The following is an 11,699-nucleotide window of genomic DNA, read 5'->3' on the forward strand; positions in this document are numbered from 1 at the left end:
TGCCGCTACTATGAGCCTGAAACACGACGGCAAAACTTACAGTGGAAACATTTGAATTCACCGCCCTACTAGGGAAAGCAAAGGCAATCATTTCTGCCGGAAAAGTGTTGTTGACTTTTTTTTCGATCGTCAGGGGCCATGATTGATCGAATTTGCTAAACCTGGAGAGACTATTAATCGTTTCCGATATTCTGAAACGAAGGATCGGCTGCGTGTCGCAATCAAGAAATTTTTGACAAATGGGGTCATCTTGCTCCATTACAATGCCCGTCCCCACGTCTCTGATGTGGTTAAAACAAAACTGGCAAACTTCAAGTCTGAAGCACTGCAACATCCGTTATACAGCCCATACCATGGTCGGTTGGGCCGGATCAGTGTTACATCGCAATGGATATGTCTGCAACACGGAAGGCGTAAACCACTCCCTTTTCGATACCCACACATACTCATGGAAATCACCGACAACGACAACAGAGGTAGTGTCATCGCATCTAATTCACGCAAAGCAAGTAGCCATGAACCTTACGGGACTATGAGTCATTGCATTTTTTGCTTGCTTACTCGGGCATGAGCCATTGATGATGACATTTTTCGACATGCTGTTTTGTATGTTGTATGCCTGATTAGAAAGAATTTAAGCACTGTTGGCTTCACTTTACTGAGTGTTTGTAGCCTCTGTCTTACGGGGCTATGAGGCATTGCATTTTTACTTGATCGGGAGTTTTCATGTTGCTATACAATTTTCTCATTGACAATATCTTCACCGAATTATAATATTTGAGAAGTTGATTAATTAATTAAGGTTAATGATCTAATTAAGCCGAATGAAAAAGATTAATCTGAGTGTCTCCAAGCGATGGCAAACAACGTTTCCTTGGGTGTTTTCAGCTACGTTGTATTTGCATATTTTTAATGTTTGGCTCAAGTTACGGGACACCCTGTCTATAGGCATACGTATATACATTGTTTGACTATGCGTATGACTTGCTGTTGAATTGACACGATGTAATTATTCGTCCTTTCATTAAAGATCAAAATTCCCGATTTCTCCATGCTAAATTTAAAGCCTAGGTTTGTCGCTGCGGTGCCACAAATATTCCCAAGTGTCTAAATCACATGCATTGTCCGCTAGTGGCAGAACGTCGTCATCATACATCAGTCCGGGGACTTTCTGTTGCGCAATTTGTCAATTACTCATGCAAGATAAATCAGACCTTAATTCACTGTTTTCCAGCCCCTACCCCCTCCTTCCCGACGACAGTGCCACTTTGAAGTGATCGCTCATCCCAACAAGCTTGGAGAGGCCGGTTTTCACGCCTCCCAGTTCTAGCCTACCTAAAGCAGTGACTTTGGCGTTGCGCCGCTAAGCCCGAGGGTGTGGGTTGGAATGCCAGCCGAGGCGGCCGCATTTCCACGGCGACAAAATGCAAGAAGTCTAGCGTACCGTGCATTGTGTGGAAGTTGAAAGAACGCCCAGGTGGTCAAAATTAAGCGGGAGCCCGCCACTACGACGTGCCTCATAATTATATCGTCGTTTTGGCTCGTAAAACCGAAGGATTTATTATAATGCACCTTAGACAATGAATCTATTTGCAACAAAGCACTCATCCTAAAATTTCGATATTTTCCGTCCCAACCCAGATCTAATCGGGTCCGCACTGCCCCATCTCTTACGAATTACGGAAAAAAATTATCCAATGCTTTCCCCCAGACAGTTGTTATTAAGGTAAATAGCATTATTTGCCTATACTTCAGCCATTTCGCATCCGTCCGTCCGTCCGTCGTGTAGTTGAGCAATTATATGCTTATTAAACATGCTCCTGTAAGAGTTAAGAACAAATATTTTGCAATTAAGCGCTCTCTGAAAGCCTAACTGACGCGGAAAAAGATCGTGGGTAACATCGACCTGACCACTTCCAGCCTTTCGAGATATTGTCATGAATGGCACGGCTCCGTGAGCAAGTTCCTTGCGGCCAGACGACTGTCGATATTTATTCACATTGTGTTTCCGAAGACAAGCCGTTTAAAGTTGAAATGTCAATGCAGCAACGAACGTGCGCTACCGAAAGCTTGCTTTGTCACAGAAACGATACGCGATTGAATGATAGTGCAGATTTAGCGCGTCATTGCCCTCAAGACATTGCGCTGCCACCGACGGAAGCAAGATAACGAAGTTGAACTGCTTGGCAGCTTCTTACGGGGCCGTGCCAACCAAGAGCGGCAATACTGACGTCACAGGCGCTTTTTTCTTTTTGTCGGTTTCGCTTTCAGAAAGAGATAATGCTACAAATTCACTGTCATTCGTTCTTGTCGCGGGGATTTAAACATGGGTTTTAATGGTCTCCACATCGCGTTTGTTTCCAAGAGCGGGTATAAGCAGGAAAATGTTCGCTCACATCCGAAAAAACACCCTCGCACGCACACACGCGCATTCTCTCTCCCTCGCACTAGCACACACTCTCTTCCTCACAAGCACTCACACTCTCTCTTCATCGCACGCACAGATATCCATGCGCGCACAAACACGCACACTTTTGTCCGCAGGCATGCATGCTGAAACACGAACACGGGCACATTCACACGCCCCCATGCACGCGCTGCAAGCACGCAAGCGCACACGCACATGCACTAACACGCAGATGCAGGCATGCACACATGCCGCGAACGCTCACACACACGTACACACACTCGCGTGCAAGCATATGCAAATACGGAGGCACTAGCACGCGCACACACTCTCCCCTCGCACGCACACACACGCTCTCTCTCCCTCGCACACACACTCTCTGTCTCCCCCGCACACAAACGCACTCTCCCTCACACGCATGTACCCTCTCTCCATCCGTCATACGCACACACACACACACACACACACACTATACGCACGCATAGGCATCCATGCGCACACAAACACGCGCACATTTGTTAGCAATCGTGCATGCTGAAATTCGAAAACACACGTTGGTACGTACACGTTCACACGCGCCCACGCATGCACGGCAAGCGCGCGCACACGCGCACGCACACGCAGGCACGCACGCACGCCGTGAACGCTCGCATACGCATACACGCACTCGCGCGCATGCTAACGCAAATACGTAGGCACACGCCCGCACACTCATACACAGAGCGCACACGCGCATACGACCATACCCAGGCACGCTCAAGACATGCATACGCATAACCACTCTGTACCATCTCGGCTGCTTCTCAAGAACCTGCGCGTGCTAACAGGCTGCATAACACTCCCTCTACCATTACCTTCTCTATGCCAATTGTAATAAATCGCTTTATGGTTTAAATTTGGCGCTTCTTCAAGTCAATGTACCCTCTGGCGGGAGGGTGTAAAACGATTTCCTCCTGTAGTGGGACTTCACCGCCCCTGTCTGACCTAACTGCTTTAACGCACCACCAATGTTCCGACTAAGTGCCAAAATGCATATGTTGTCAGAAGGGGCTACCCTCTTGTTGTAGTCAGTTGAAACTTTTTGACCCTCAGTCGATATTCTGAAATATAATTTTGAAAAAAAAAAATTCCAATTGAGTTACACTTGTGCGTTGCTGTGAAGTTCCGAAGGAGAATGTCCATAATGCCTAGACATGCATTCGCACCACTTATTGCGCCGTCGTCGGAAAACTCTCTGTCGGCTCGCTCGTGTGAGGCCGCATGAAGACGAGCCCGCGGAAGACGAGCCGAGTTCCGGGAACCGCGCGGCGGAAGGTACGCCGCCCCGAACGGGTTCGCCAGCGTCAAAACGGTCTGCGGCCTGATAACGAGGTCGTCGCCTACATATGCGGCTCGCCGCGCAAGCTCGTTTATGCGCCACGGGGACGCCTTGGGGAGGGAACACGATGCTCTTCGGAAGGATCCACCTGCGCTGGCATCCGCGCTGGCACAGCTGTCTACCGCGACACGCCGTCTTGGATGCCAGAAAAGCACGCCTGTATTCATGTAAATGTCCGTTTTGCAGGCCTAACAGTACATCAGCTTGGACAGCAGAAAATGTTAAGTTTTTACGGGTGTATTTAGCAGAGCGACAATTCGTTTCCATCACTGCAGACCATGGTCAGTTTTCTGTCTTCGATAAGGTGTGCAATTGAACCAGCGACTACATCAGAAAAAAAGAGAGTATCTATAGGAGCAGAACGCCCGAGGCGCTGCCATCTACAACGCCGAATTCCTAATACGGAAATTACCGACAGTGCTGCGGCGCTCGCGTGCCTCATTCATCAAACTTTAACGGCAAGTTGACCGTGTGCTAATTCACGCGTAGCAACGAAAAACAAACAATGGACCTTCGTTTGCTTTTCACGTTCAATGTAGGGCTGCTACATGCCTGCTATAGCATGTAAGTGCTTGTGTGCAAGCGCTTCCGAGGTGCTCCTTTGTCATTCGTCATGCTTCGCTTTCTTCAAAATATCACATGCAACTCGCTAGTGCTCGTGTAACATGGTAGCGTATACCATTTTAATAGTTACAAGCAACCCCGAATCGTGCCCATGTGTCAAGTGTCAATAAAGGCAAATCGAAAGAGCACCCCTTTCCTAACGGCGAATATAGTCTTCATAGCTGAATATTCACGAACCTTTCTGTGGGTTTTACAATGATTTAGTGCTTCTGTCGAATCGCTTAGCGCCAATTGTCTATTCAATTCGTATTTTATTATGGTTTTCTTCTGGTAAGGTGCACCTAACCGATCCGCAAATCAGTTTTCATTATCCGACTGCAGTAGTCCGAACTCGCCCTCCTTGAAGTCATTTTCATGCAGATCCTCCGCCATCCGGCTGTCGTCTCCTCTCTTCGCCTTCAACGGACAGTCCACTCGTGCGATGCTTGGTGCGGGGATGGGGGTTAGGATCCCACCTGTGGCGGGTTGCTTATTCACCCACTTTAATTTTCCTTTACTTTATGATTTCTACATTTTAATTAAAAACAAGTAATTTACTTTATGCTTTGCTTGGTTTCATTGTCTGCTAGCTTCGTATGATTAGCACGCACAAGAAATACTTCAAGGAGAACGCGCTCAAACTACTCCAGTTGGATAAAGGCGGTTGTTCTGCCAACTAGTCTGCGCAGAAGTCAGGGGCGTAGCCAAGCGCGGGCACACCGAGCACGTGCTCCCCCCCCCCCCCCCCCCGCCCCTTCCGAGAACATTTCTTGGATACACCACTGGCAGAAGTTCTTTTTTTTATTTTTTTTATTTGTAAAATACCTTACAAGGTCCCTACATGGGGATTGAGTAAGGGGGGCATAGAATTGAGTACATACAATCTAGTAACAATAATAAAAAAAAACACCAGCCAAGTGCACAGCCTAAAATTTAGAGAAACCTATTAGCTACATAAAGCTGTATATGAGTACAATAAAAAGGAACTCTAAGTTTGTAACAAACGTATTACAGTGCAAGAAAAAGGTAGGAAAAATAACACATAACAGTGAATGTGATATCAATGGTTAACAAGGGTTAAGCGAGTTCAGTGAGTGCCTGAATTTTTCACGGTCAGTTTCCGCAACTACGTTGTCGGGGAGGCTGCTCCAGAGCCCTATGTCACGTGGAATTGCAGACGAGTTACATGGTTCTGTTTTACCATAGATGCGCGTTAAGCTATGGAGATTGTGTAATCTGTGCGACGTGTGCGATGACGTTTCTAGGTGTAGGGAGCGTTTGTTAGTGTGGTGGGCGTATTTATGAAATAATGACAAAAGGGCTATGTCGCGACGATTACTTAGCTGAAGTGAAAGGTGAATCTTTATTTGAGTTACCCTAGAACGGTAGTCATAATTCCGGGAAATGGATGTGCGGCTCTATTTTGGATTGATTCCAGCATGGTAACTAAGTGATTTTGGTGTGGAGACCAGACTGGAGCGGCGAACTCAAGTCGAGGGCGAACAAATGTTTGGAATGCCAGTTTGCGGATAAGTGGAGGTGAGCTCCGAAGGTTACGTCGCAGCTAACCCAGTGATCGAGAAGCACTGGCACAGATGGTGGTAATGTGAGAAGTCCAGGAGAGGTTTGTTGAAATATTTACGCCTAGATATTTAAATGATGAGGTCCGAGATAATGGGACCTTTTTAATACAGTAGGAATAGTCCAAATTAGTGCGTTTGCGGGTGAAGGACATCACTTTAGATTTTGATGAATTTAGAGTCATTAGCCAGGTGTCACACCAATTAATAATTTGGTTAAGATAATTTCGGAGGATCAGGTGTTCATCGGATCTGTTAATAGAATGATAGATAATACAGTCGTCAGCGAAAATGCGCATGCATGATGATAAGTTATTGGGTATGTCATTAATGTACATGAGAAAGAGTAAGGGACCAAGAACGCTTCCTTGTGGTACACCGGATGGAACATCTGAAAAGGGCGAGGAGAAGCTGTTAGCTAAAGTAAACTGCTCCCTGTTAGAAAGAAAATTTCGAAGCCAGGATAGAGTTAGTGAATGAAGTTTTAATGATGATAACTTCAAAAACAGGCGACAATGGGCTACGCGGCCAAAAGCTTTAGAAAAATCCAGAAAGATGCTCTCAGTTTGAAGGTTTGAGTCCATGTTAAAATCTATATCTGTCGTAAATTCAAGCAGTTGCGTTTCGCACAACAAGCCTCTCCTGAAACATGTTGATTATGAAAAAAAGAAGTTGTTCGATTCTAGATGATGGTAAACATGAGATGCAATAATATGTTCCATCATTTTACACCATATGCACGTTAGTGATATCGGTCGGTAGTTCTCAGCCAAGTTTTTGTCAGCGTCTTTGAAGATGGGTATGACTTTGGCTGGAGGAGGAGGGTATGACCCATTGCTGACAAAGTGCTCATATCGGCTCCGTCGTTAATGCCCGCTTTCGCAGTGCTAATTAGTTTGGATCCCGAAGATTTTATTACCACTGTGATCGTGAAGGTATCCGCTATCCTCCGATACCCGACTTTCCATCAAAGGTGCGTTTTTCATCGATTTATCGGACTTTACCTGGTTCACCGCCAATAGGCATTGCTAGGCCTAAGCGAAGCCAAGGCTTGCTAGGCCTAGCCAGCCGTACTACTGCCACGACAACATGGAGGTTTTCCCCACCGCTTTGACGAACGGTTCCCAGGTTTCCCAAATGTGCGTGCAAGTAGAGGGAGAAGAAATTACGCCCGAGGAATTTCATCGCACGCCCGGATGGCTGCACAACCGTGGGCACACGAGCCGAACACGCCTGCATGCAACGCAGGGTGAGTCGAATTCTCGTACCGATACTCCGAGCTCTCAGCAGAAGACTAAATTCAACAAGAACGTTAGGACCGCCGTTATTCGGGCGGCTCGCATGCCCGCAATGCCTGCGGAAGAAATTAAGATCGTCGTGCGGCCCCGTGGAGGGCTCGATATTTCCAAGGCGGGAGCTGCATGCGTGGCTACTGCCATCATGGCGGCAGCGGGAATTGAGAAGGCAGATCGAGCTGAGGATATGGCGTGTCCCAATGCCCATCAGAACATTATGGTGCTCAGCACTCCGTGTGAGGAGCGAGCGAAGAAGTATGCTCGAATACAAGCTATCAACGTCCAAGGCAAAATATACGAAGTGAGCGCTTACGGAACGACCGACCACGACACAGTCAAGGGCGAGATCAGGGGCATAGCGCTCGAGGACAGCGAAGCCGAAATAATGCAGCAGATCGTTACAAAGTACAACCCCCTCGCCGTGGGGGCGAAGCGTATCGGGAACACGACGACAATAATCGTTGTGTTCAACAGTATCAAGGTTCCCAAGTATGTGCGTTATGGATCCACGCTCTATCCGTGCAGTCTCTACAGGAAGCAAATAGAAGTTTGCAAAGTATGCGGCAAGGTCGGCCATAGGCGCGACGTGTGCCCCACACCGAACGTACGTGTTTGTCTTTCATGCGGTGTTTCTAATCCTAGAGAGGGCCACAAGTATGTCCCCAAGTGCAAGCTCTGTGGCGAAGAACACCCCACTGGGGCCAAATACAAGGTTCCGTACGTCGTGCGGCGACGGCGATGGGAACGCCGTAACGCCGAAGAACAGCGAAAGGAAGCACTCGAATCAAGCTCCTTTCCACGCCTAGGACGCTCCCGTTCGCGCAGCGCTTCCCGTGGCGGATCCCGCAGCGCGTCGCGCCATGCCTCACGCCACGCATCACGTTACGCTTCCCGTCATGCCTCTGGCAGTGCATCCCGCGGCCGTGACTCGTCGGACAGGAACAACTGCGGCGCAAAGCGATCGCGCTTCCGTGACAAAGTCAGCTGGGCCGACGTAGCGAAGGGCGAAGTTAAAGGCAGCAGCGCCAGCTCCAACAGCGCCACTAGTGGCCGAAGCACTCCGAGCAGCTGGCAGGCGTGGATTACCAGCCACTACTACAAGGAACTCGAACAACTCCGCGCAACCAATGCGACGCTGGTAGAAACCACGCGCCGGCTTGCCGAAGAGCTAGCCGAGGTCAAGAAAGAACTTCAAGCACAGCAAGCCCATCCAAGGACAGACGCAGCTCAGCCACCCGAGACACCTACACCCGCCACCGACACGTCATCACACCAAGCCATACAATCAATGGACACAACCCAAGACGAGCCCCAGGAGGAGAAGACCACTGATCCAACCCCCAAGAAACGAGCACGCACCGAACCTACACCCACCGTTGTCTCCGAGCAGAACACCGACACGCTATCGCACCAAGGCACAAAATCAAAAGACAAAACCCAAGACGCGCCCCAGGAGGAGAAGACCACTGATCCAACCGCCAAGAAACGAACACACACTTCATCACGACATTACAAGGACCTGACCCAATTGGAAACTCAGCTCGAAGCCAAAATTAAAGCGCTCGCCAACACCTACGCCAGCACGGCTGCCGTGACCGACCAACGACTGGCACGGCTGGAGCAACTGATCACCACTTCCTTCCGCACCATGCAAGAGCGTTTCGAATTCATTGAACACACCCTCAAGCCCATAGTGCGCAGCCCCATCTTTTCAGCGGAATTCGCCAACCACCCATACCTCCAAGAACAGACGCAAGCCCCACCCTCGCCACAACTATGTCCCAACCCCAATCCACAATAGGATCGCTACCAGGCCTTACGGTCTGGCAGTGGAGCTGCCACAGTTACAACAAGAAAGCAGTGCTGCAACAACACATTCCCACAGTAAACAAGAAACCCGACATTATCCTGCTGCAAGAAACGGCGACGGTGATCCCCACCCTCCCTGGGTATCGCGCTCACGTTAGCCAAGCGGAGGGACGGGGGGTCTGCGCGTTCGTCTGCAAAGGGCTCACGTTCATTGAACACCAACTCAAACACGGCCGTGACAGTGTGGAATACACCTTCACCAAAATCATCCCAAGCAAACAACGGAAATGCCGCCTGTTCATCGCCAACATCTACAGTAACCCCAAGCACCAAACGTAGAAATTCAAGACCCTACTACACACGGCCAGCACCCAAGCTAAAGACAACATGTTGCTGATCGGAGGGGAGTTCAACGCCGCCCATCGAGCGTGGGGTTACGTGAAGGACACGGCCAAGGGACGGGACCTATTACATGATACCCTGGACCACAACTGTGCCCTGATCACGGACCCCGCTCATCCCACCCGCATCGGCAACTCCGTCGCACGAGACACCACACCAAACCTTACATTCATCAAAAACGACCACACAGGCAAAGTAACACGGGAAAAGTAGCGTCGACCTGGGCAGCGACCACTACATACTCGAAATTACGATACCCAACCAATTCCGCGGCAACACCATTATACACAAGTGGACGGACTGGGACGGTTTCCGTAAGGGACGCCCCACCACACCACAAGACATCATAGACATCTAAACCTGGACAGCAGAGCTCCGCGACGCAGTGCACTCGGCCACCAAGACCATCGAAACGGACGAGGATGTCGTCGCCGTGGACAGCCGCCTGGCCCATCTGATCGACGCCAAACGTTCGATACAGGCACGCTGGAAGCGGCAACGGCTGAATCGCAAATTGAGAAAGAAGGTGGCCGACTTAAACAGGGTCATTGAACACCACTGCAAGGTCCTGTGCCGTCAGCAGTGGAACGAAATCTGCAACCGAGCTGACAGAGAACTGCATCGCGGTTGCACCTGGAATCTATTTCGCCACCTCCTAAACGAAACCAAGAACAAGTCACACCAGCGCGACCGCCTAGCCTGCCTCATGCACACCACCCCACAACAACAAGGAAAAGACGCTGTTATCAAGAGCCTGGAAGCCAAGTATCTTTCGGACACGCCAACGGAAACCCACCCGCCGTACGGGGGCTGCCCAACGCGTGGCTCGACCGAGACATTATACATGTCAGAGGTATGGGTAGCGCTGCACGAGCTCAACACCCGATAGCAGCTGGCCCCGATCTCGCTATCAACAAGATGATACGCAACCTCAACGATGCGTCGATCGATGCCCTAACCCGTTACTTCAACGAATGCTGGCATTCGGGCAAGCTCCCCCGACAGTGGAAAACGGCAAAAACGATCCTGATCCGAAACCGGGCAAACCACCGGACATCGGCAACCTGCGTCCCATCTCGCTGACGTCCTGCGTGGGCAAGGTGCTGGAACACGTGGTCGCCAACCGGTGGCAGGAATACCTAGAGAAGGAAGGCCTCTATCCTGACACGATGATCGGCTTCCGGCACAGACTCAGCACACAAGATGCCATGTTACAACTCAAACAAGAAATCATCGACAACAAGACACAAGACAGCAAAGTAATTCTGGGTCTCAATTTACAAAGTGCATTCGACAAAGTCAAACACTCAGCCATATTAGCACAAGTATCAAGACTCAACATGGGGGTAACGAGCTACAATTATATTCAAGACTTCTTCACCAACCGCACGGTGGAACTGCACGCCGGAGACCTCAGCTCCCGGAACACAAGCTCGGCAGTGCAGGTACTCCACAGGGTTCGGTCATCTCGCCGTTGCTCTTTAACCTCGTCATGATTGGGGTAGCTAGGGCAGTAGCGGGGACCAGCGTCCGGCATACGATCTACGCCGACGACATTACCCTGTGGGCGGCCGGCGGCACCGACGCCAGCATCGAGCAACAACTGCAAGCGGCGGTTACCGCCATCGAGCAGCACCTTGACGGCACATGTGCCGTCAAGGTGCTGTGCTCGCCCTAATGCTCGCCTAATGTGCTCGCCCGCCAAATCCGAGCTGTTCGTCCTCACACCGCTTCGACCGGGACAGAAGCGCGCTCCTCTTCGGGAGTGTGATCACATCAAGATTGTGACTGCATCGGGGCAACGCATTCCCGAAGTTTCCAAGATCAGGGTCCTGGGCCTGCTGCTCAACAAGAGCGGCCGCAACGACGAGACCATCAACAAGCTTACCACCAAGACAATGGACGCCATCCGGCTCATACACCGAGTCTCTACACGACGGGCGGGCATGCGTGAAGACAGTCTCGTGCGCTTTTTCCAGTCGTTCGTGATCAGTCACATCGCCTACGTTGCGGCCTACCTCAACTGGCACGTCACTGACAGGACCAAGATCAACACGCTGATCAGACGGGCTAACAAGACGGCGCTGGGTTTAATGGATACCACGAGTACGGCTCGGCTCTTGCAGATCGCCGGCGTCCATAACACCCTAGAAGAAATAGCCGAGGCGCAGCTCACCGCGCAATTCGAGCGCCTCTCTACCACCAAGACGGGCCGCAGTATACTG

This window comes from Dermacentor andersoni, chromosome 1 (genome assembly GCF_023375885.2).
Source record: "Dermacentor andersoni chromosome 1, qqDerAnde1_hic_scaffold, whole genome shotgun sequence".
NCBI classification, from domain to species: Eukaryota; Metazoa; Arthropoda; class Arachnida; order Ixodida; family Ixodidae; genus Dermacentor; species Dermacentor andersoni.